Source organism: Triticum urartu, chromosome 2A (genome assembly GCF_056163025.1).
Source record: "Triticum urartu cultivar PI428250 chromosome 2A, HENAU_Tu73, whole genome shotgun sequence".
Taxonomy (NCBI): Eukaryota; Viridiplantae; Streptophyta; class Magnoliopsida; order Poales; family Poaceae; genus Triticum; species Triticum urartu.
This window is the reverse complement of record NC_141874.1, coordinates 767,844,593-767,853,887: the sequence shown is the minus strand read 5'-3', so window position 1 is coordinate 767,853,887 and position 9,295 is coordinate 767,844,593. Positions and strand designations below refer to the sequence as shown.

The window sequence follows — 9,295 nt, the reverse complement described above, 5'->3', positions numbered from 1 at the left end:
ACCCTTACACATGGGGGATCCATACCACTCTTACGAGAGAGAAAGCAATACTATATTGTACAGAAGTTTCACAAGACACATTTGGCTAGCCATGACACAAAAATAATTACAAAAGCCACCTTAATTGATACGTTCTAGAATGCACTGGTGATAAGTTAGGAGACGACAAAAAATATTGTTCACTTTATCAAAGTTGCATATACCATTTAATTCTCGAGATTTATGTATTTATTATCGAATATCGGATACCAGAGCCAGAAATATATTCTAATTAATGACCTTTCTAGCGACAGTTGGATTCCATTTCCGATGTCGTATAAATAAATGGCCCGCTCCTCGCCCTCCCTGTTCAGCGTTCATACTTTTACTATTATTACGCCACCCAATTCTCTCTGGTCCGCCATGGATGCGAGAGTTAGTGTAGAGGAGGCCAGGTCAATCATCACTAGGTTCAACAACAAGGGGAGTAGCTCTGATCGTGCCAATCACGACAACTATCATAACAAGCCGGACACTAAGCTCCGTATGTGGTACCCTTGCGAGACCATGAAGCAGGTAATGTATTTCTATGTTGATCTTGTAGTGGATATGCATGTTATGTACTTCTAAGAGAGGGATTTAACTGGATCCAATAGAACACACTCAATCATCTAGACCATGTATGACCTTGCAAAAGTAATATAGTGGCACCAACTCACCATACAGGACACCAATTTTGTCTTTTTCCTCCATAGGATGCTATGCGAGTGATGGAGAAAGGCAAGGGCATGATAGCTGTCACAAAGGAGAACGAGGTGGAGGCGCTAGAGAACAAGATGTCAACCTACGAACCAGTGATCACACCAAGCACTAGAAATGATTGGGCCCAGGAGGAACACTGGTAATTGATTTTGCGTACTTCCTAATTAGCAATTCTTCAACACAAGTGTACCAGTTATTCATCATGTGAGAATCGACTTTCATGAGATGGGATGATAATTTTTTGTGATGTATTTTTTAATATATAGATAGCACCTATTGCATATTTATAGGAGATGTCCTGTTGGGGGCAAATTTTGTTCATCCATTTTTTCTTATAAAGCTTATATTTAATAGCGATAATTTTAGATGACAATATAAATTTTCACTAGATACTTCTACTTCCCTTTAAAGGGGTGTAATTTGCACTTCCCCTAAATGGATAGCATGCATAAATAGTTTGTTCACAATTGAAACATGTTATGATTGAAGTATACTAATGATATGAATATTAGACAACAATATGTCCATATTATTATAAAAATAAAAAATTGTCATTGATTGATTAGAATGAGTGAAATTTTTTCTTTGTCAAAACATCTTTATTGTTTTCAAGTCTCCAATTATTGTTTACTAAATTTTAAGTTTTAAGAGATAGATTTTTCTACCACACATATCTAAAACTACGTTTGTCAGGTAGCTCGTTCATTAACCTAACCTAACCTGCTCATCTTGAACTTTGTTAATTCAAAAGGCTCTTTCTGCACGGATTGAGTGTCTATGGTCGTGGAAAATGGAAGGAAATTTCCAAGTAGTTTGTTACCGCTAGTACTTTTGTGGAGGTTTCAAGCCACACAAATAAGTACTTCAAGAAGCTAGCATAAAAAAATCTAAGGCGGCACTACAACATCAATGATCTAGGGATTGAAATTGCCGAACCATGGATAATGGAGAATGGCTCTAGTGCCCGACAATCTCATCATTGGGGATGCTGACACCTAGAACCCCAAAGGCAGAAGAAACAAATAACAACTAGCTATCGGTACTAAATTAATAGATTAATTAGTCTAGAAATATAATAAAAATGGTGCCAAAACTATGGAAATACACACACACACATTTGAGATGTATCAGGGCCTGAACAAGCCCACCTTGTCGAGGACGTTGGTGCGGGTGACATTAAGCCCGTTCTCGTTGCTTATTCTCGCCTTGGTGGCTCATGTACCGCCGCAAGGGACATCCCGCCTAGAAGGGCATACCACCTTCGTTCAGAAAGGTCCCTTGGACTATAGCACTTTCAGAATCAAAGTGCGTTAGGTGTAGAAGAGAATTTCTGAAGTGTTACGATCGGTTATCACGAGGCTTGACCTTTGGTCTACTTCCTGACCTTGCCACTCTGGTCAGGGGTCTGGGCCTCTGTCTCCCTCGCTGCCGCTCCCCCTTTTCGGGGTGTCACGTGGTGCTAACATGACGCAAGCGTTATTACGGAAAGCCACCTTAATTAATACGTTCTAGACATACTGCCAATAAGTTATGAAACGGTAAATATTGTTCACTTTATACTATGGGATATCCAACTATTCTTGAGATATACAGATTTATTACCAAATATCGGATACGACAACTAGAACTATATTCTAATTAATCAACATTATAGTGACAGTTGGATACCACTTCTGATATGGTACAAATACATTGCCACTCTCCTTGCCCTCCCTATGCAAACCTTCAGAGTTCTTACTTTTACTTGTTTTATGCCACCTAGCTCTCTTTGGTCTGTCATGAATGGGAGAGTTAGTGTACAAGAGCCAAGGTCAATAATCACTGGGTTCAACAACAAGGAAAGTAGCTCTGATGGTGCCAATCAAAACACCTACGACACTAAGCTCCGCTTGTGGTACCCTTGCGAGACCATGCAAAAGGTAATGTATTTCTATGTTGATCTTGTAGTGGATATGCATGTTATGTGGTGTTAAGAGACAGATTTTGTGGATCCAATAGAACACACTAAATCACCTAGACCATGTATGACCTTGCAAAAGTAATACAGTGGCACCAAAAGAGTAAGAGGTCACCAACTCACCATATAGGTCACCAATTTTGTCTTTTTCCTCCATAGGATGTGATGGAGAAAGGGAAGGGTGTGATAGCTATGACAGAGGAGAACAAGGTGGAGGCGCTAGAGAACAACATGTTAACCCATCAACCAGTGATCGCACCAAGCACCAGAAACTATTGGACCCAGGAGGAACACTGGTAATAGATTTTGCATACTTCCTAATTAGTCATGAAATTCTTCAACACAAGTGTACCAGTTAGTCATCATGTGGGAATCGACTTTCATGAGATGGGTTGATAATTTTTTGTGGTATATTTTCGAATATATAGATAGCACCTATTGCATATTTATGGGAGATGTCTTTTTTGGGGTCATCTTTTGTTCATCCATTTTTTAAATCAAATTTATATTTCAGAATGATAATTTTAGATGATGATATAATTTTTTAGTAGATAATTCTACTTCCCTTTAAAGGTGTGGCATTTGCGCTTCCCCTAAATGGATAGCATGCATCAACAGTTTGGTCACAATGTAAAAAGGGACATTTACATTTATGCCCCTAATTTGCGCCCACTCTCAAATTTACCCCTAAAAGCATTTTAGGTCATGAGAATGCCCTTCCAGCTGGTCAAAGTTGTTTGACCGAAACTTGAAAATTCATATGAACTCAGAAGAATTCAAATAAGATATCAAAATGTTCATAAAAATATCACCTATAAGCTCACATCATTTATGTTCATCACATACACATGCATTTATTTGCATTCACCATAAATAGGGTTTTAATGATATAAACCCTAAAAGCTTTAAAGCGTGCTTTTGTCATGAACGTAAAATCCATGTGCATATCCAAGTACTTTGTCACCGCCAGTACTATTGTGGAAGTTTGAAACACACAAATAAGTACTTCAAGAGGCCAGAAAAAAAAAATCTAAGGTGACACTACAACATCAATGATCTAATGGTTGAAATTGACAAACCATGGATAATGTAGAATAGCTCTAGTGCATGACAATCTCTCATCATTGGGGATGCTGATACCTAGAACCCAAAATACAGAAAAAACAACTAATCAATTCATTGTGGAGATTAGTTGCTAAGGTTTATAATACCTAAAACCATTGTACAGAAAAGACCCAATCATTGTACAGAAAACAATTATAATACCTAAAACTATTGTACAGAAAAAACAACTAATCAATGCAATCATCTCATCATTGCATTGTGGAGATTAGTTGCTAAGGTTTTAAATGCACTTAGCACCTCACCTAATTAAGCACCAATGCATTGGAAGAGGCCTTATTCCCGCCTTGTTGCCTCATGTGTCTCCCACAAGGGACATCCCACCTAGAAGGGGATGCCACCTTCATTTAGAAAGGTCCCTTGGACTAAGAGCACTTCCAGAGTTAAAGTTCTCGAGGTGTTGAAGAGCATTTCTGCAGTCTTACTGTCGTTAATCACAAGGCTTGACCCTTGGTCTGCTTCCCGACCCTTCCACTCTGGTCAGGGGGTCTGGGCCTACGCCCCCCTCGCCGCCAATCCCCCTCTTTGGGGTGTCATGTGGTGCTCCCTACATGATTTCCAGGGAAGAATATGTACTCTCTCTATGGTGTTGGGATCTCAGACCATGGAGGAGGCATTCCTTGCTCAAGAGGGTTAGGCCTTCGCATGGTGCAGTACTTGTCCATCGCCTCCTTGCTGCCACCAATGATAGGGATGGCGAAGATTTGTCTTGCTACCAATCAAAGACGAAGCAAAGGGAGTTCTAGAGGGATTCCCTACCTCATCGAGGAATCACAAATTCCAGGGATATGATGGGCTATCTAGATCTGCTCATAGGGTCCACATACCCTACCCCTACCTGGTGCTCCAAATATTGGTCTTTGTCCATGGGTTGAGTGTTTATAGCCATGTAAAATGGAAGAAATTATCCAATTACTTTGTCACCACATGTACTCTCGTGCAGGTTTCAAACCACACACATAAGCACTTCAAGAGGTTAGACAGAGAAATCTAAGGCGACACTACAACATCAATAATCTAGGGCTCGAAATTGCAAAACTCTAGACAATGGAGAATAGTGTAGTGCATGACAATCTCTCATTATCAGGGATGCTGACAACTGGAACCCAAAAAATCTACCAGCTCCTGAGCGCGCTCACCTTGTTGAGGACGTTGGTGTGGGTGATATTAAGACCGCTCTCCTTGCTTCTTCTTCCCTTGGTGACTCATGTGCCTCCCGCAAGGGGCATCCTTCCTAGAAGGGGTTGCCACCTTCATTCAGAAAGGTTCCTCGGACTAAGTGCACTTTGAGAGTCAAAGTGCTTAGGTGTTTAAGAGCATTTCTAAAGTGTTACGGTCATCGATATCACAAGGCTCGCCCTTGCTCTGCTTCCTGATCCTACCACTTTGGTCAAGGCACCTGGGCCACCATCTTTCTCGCCACTGTCCCTCCTCTGTGGTGCACGGTGTCATGTGGCACTCCCTACATGACATGCACGGAGGAACCTGCACAATCTCAAATGTGTTGGGATCTCAGACCATGGAGGAGGCATCACACACTCAAGAGGGTTTGTCCGTTCTGTGGTGCGATACATGACCATCTTCTGCATGTTGCCACTGATGATAGGGATGGCAAGGATTCTTCTTATAGCCTCATCGAAGACAAAGCAAAAGGGGCAAGAGGGCTGCCCTAGCTCGTCGAGGAACCACCGATTTCGGGGGTCGGATGTGCTATCTAGATCTGCTGATAGGGTCCACATGCCCAACCCCTACCTGGCACACCAACTATTGGTGTTTCATAACCCGCAGCACCATCAAGGATGAAAATTTTGTTCAGAGGGGCGTGCGAGTGGCATGTCGAGATGGTAAGATGAGAGACAGAGAGTTTTCCCAAGCTCAGGCCCTCCTGGAGGAGGTAAGGTCATACTCTTGCATCCAGTTCTGTATTGCTTGAGTGCCCGCCAACAATCATGATAATCGATGAAGATCTAGTTTTGTGTAACAAGCTCATGGCCTAGAAGTGGATGATAGGATGAAGATGGGTTCGGTGTGAAATCTAGGTCAAGATTGCTCCTGAAGGTGTTGGATCTACCCTAAAAGATCTCCTAGCTTTCCGTATATACTCAATCGAGCTAGGTTTATACTTGGTTCGGGTTGGTGATCAGGTCGGTTCATGCCAGGCAGTCTCATTGGACCATGTCTTAGGAGGTCCTCTTTGCTTGTGTAGAAAGTCAGGGACGCCTTCCTGCACCTTCACCTTGTTCTGTCCCAAGGTCCCTCAGTTCCTGGGATTGGTACGGTGCTGCCAGAGCCCTTAGGTCTGGGGGACCCAAAGCTCCATTCATAGTAACTTTGTCAACATAATACGATGCATTGGAAATTTTATAGTTCTGATGTTAATTAATGTTCTTTAAATGATTGTAACTGCTTCATTTTTCATCATATGTTGATATGCTCGCACCATCTTAAATTTGAACCTATAAACATATGAAAAACATTAATGTAGACTACATCAAGTACATAAGTCTGACAAAGCCACATTTGGCTAGCCGTGACACAAGCATTATCACAGAAAGTCACCGTAATTAATATGTTCTATAGCATATTGGTGATAAGTATGAAACAACAACAACAAGAAATTGTTCACTTTATTATTGTTGGGTATCCAATTTAATTCTTTATGTGTACGAATTTATTATTGAATATTGGATATGACATAACTAGAAATATTTTCTAACTAATCAAATTTATAGCGACAGTTGGATTCCACTTTCAATATGTGACAAATACATTGCCCTCCTCCTCGCCCTCCCCATAAAAACCTTCAGAGTTCATACTTTTACTTGTTTTATGCCACCCAGGTCTCTCTGGTATGCCATGAATGCGAGAGTTGGTGTAGAGGAGCCAGGGACAATCATCACTGGGTTCAACAACAAGGAAAGTAGCCCTATTGATGGAAATAATAGCAAGTACAATAACAAGCCCGACACAGAGCTCCGCATGCAGTACCATTGCGAGAGCATGCAACAGGTAATTTACTTCTGTGTTGATCTTGTAGTGGATATGCATGTTATGCTGTGTTAAGAGGGTGATTTAAGTGGATCCAATAGAGCACATTGAATCATCTATACCATGTATGAACTTCCAAATATTATATAGTGGCACCAAAGGAGTAAGGGGTCACCAACTCACAATATATGACACCAATTTTGTGGGTTTTCCTCCATATAGGAGGGTACGCGAGTGATGGAGGAAAGCAATGACGTGATAGCTATGTCAGAGGATAACAATGTTGAGGTGCTAGAGAACGAGATGTCCATCCGTCAACCAGTAATTGCGCCAAGCGCAAGAATTTATTGGACCAAGGAGGAACATTGGTAATTGATTTTGTGTACTTCCTAATTAGTCATGAACTTCCTCAACACAAGTGTACCAATTAGTCATCATTTGGGAATTATCACACAAAAATTATCATCCCATAATCTTTTTCACATTTATGCAGAATATATTTTTGGGGGTGTACTTTGTTTATCCATTTTTATCTGAATAGCTTTATATTTAAGGATGAAAATTTTAGATGATGATATAATTTTTCACTAGATAGTTATCTTTCCCTTTAAATTAGTGGCATTGGCACTTCTCCTAAATGGATAGCATGCATAAGCTATTTAGTCACAATAAAATGTTATGATTGCAAGTATAGTCATGATATGGATATTATCCAACAATATGTCCATGTTATTATAAAAATAATAGTTGTCATTGCCATGATTAGAATGAGTGCAAATGTTTCTATATGGAAATAGCTTATGGTATTTAGATGTACAACTATTTTTTTTACTAAACTTTAAAAGATAACTTTTGCTTCCACACATATCTATAGCCATGTTTATTAGGTAGAAGTTTCATAAAAATGAATGGATTATGTGTAGCTCTTTCATAACCTAACTTGCCCATCTCGAACTTTATTATTCAAGGAACTTTCTCCATGGATTGAGTGTCTATGGCCGTGGGAAGTGGAAGGAAATATCCAAGGATTTCGTCAGCACCAAGACTCCTGTGCAGGTTTCAAGCCACGCACATAAGTACTTCAAGAGGCTAGAGAGAAAAAATCTAAGGCGGCGCTACAGCATCAATGATCTAGGGCTTGAAATGGCCGAACCGTGGATAATGGAGAATAGCTCTAGTGCACGACAGTCTCGCATCCTTGGGGATGTTGACAACCGGAACCCAAGTTTTGGATTGTGAACTCTATTGCGAGCCCGGTTCTTACCATGAAAAACATTGTTCATTTTGGTTACTTTCTTAAGGGCTTGGCATCTAAGAACAATATCTTGTTGAATAAATTATCCCCAGCTACTGTTTTGGGAGAGTGAACCATATTGCTTTTTTTACTATTTATTATTTTGTTATGGATATTAAAATTAATCTTTATGTGGTTTCAGTACTAATATGCATGTTTTTACTAAATACGTTTCTAGTTTTTTTTACTTTCTGATTCTTCCACTAACTACATGCATTGAAAACTTGTAAATTTTAGAATCACAAAGCTATATTTAGATGACACCATTAGCTTCATTATTTTTCAAATTTGACTCATCTTGTTATGTTTATAGTTTAATGGTATTCTAGTCCATTTTGTAATCCATTTTGCATTCTCTGAGACATCAAGTATACATTTTGTTGGGCTTCATAGTCAAAGGATAGAAATCATAAGTACGGTGCATAAGATACCTAATGTTGAAAATATGCCTTAGAGGCAATAATATTGTATTATTATATTTCTCTGTTCATAATAAGAGTTATATTCTATGTTATAACTGCTATGATCCTGGAATATGTGATTCCATGGAAAACTCGTATGCACGTGCGGAAGGATAAATGGTAAAATCCCAATATCGCCTCTAAGACTAGATGAAGTGTTGTTTGTGATCATGTTTGACGGATCTTGAAATATCTTAAGTGTAATGATAGTCTCAAAACAACATTGAGGGTATGACGTTAGAAGAACAATCATATTGAATCGACCCAAACTTCTTTGTTATACTTTGACATAATATCATCACAAGTCAATTGTTATAACACAGAGTGTTAACATGTGTTTTAGTTCCTTATACCATGAGAGCATTGTTGCCACTTCTCACCATATGATGAACTTTGGGGTTGCTCAAATGCCATTTGTAACACAATGATCATAATGACAACTTACAGGTGCATTGGAAATTTTGACAATGGACTAGATAGCTTGAGAGTGGAATTTTCTCCTCCAGCGATGGAGATATATTGTTAGGGCACTCTTGGTGTGACAACATCCATCATCGTCTGGCCAGACACAGGTGACTACTTCACAAGGATGCCAGAACACGTCAACGAGAAAGAAGAACAAAACCGGTAACGAGGAGAATGGTATAGTGAGGATGTGTATGACTCAAGAGGATACCGATATATCTCAAGGGATATGGATGTCCATGGTTTTGCTATCGTCATTCCACGAAG

At 39.7% G+C, this 9,295-nt stretch overlaps 1 pseudogene across 1 annotated transcript; it reads left to right on the top strand.

The window, feature by feature from the left end:
- The first annotated feature begins 324 nt into the window (after positions 1-324).
- Positions 325-8,200, top strand: LOC125538528 (uncharacterized; annotated as a pseudogene). The gene is made up of 13 exons (XR_015615358.1): positions 325-555; positions 735-880; positions 2,504-2,660; positions 2,858-2,994; positions 4,764-4,795; positions 4,908-5,085; positions 5,173-5,383; positions 5,427-5,480; positions 5,804-5,846; positions 5,932-6,098; positions 6,661-6,829; positions 7,031-7,176; positions 7,777-8,200. The product of XR_015615358.1 is annotated as an uncharacterized LOC125538528 (transcript).
- The last annotated feature ends 1,095 nt before the right edge of the window (positions 8,201-9,295 follow it).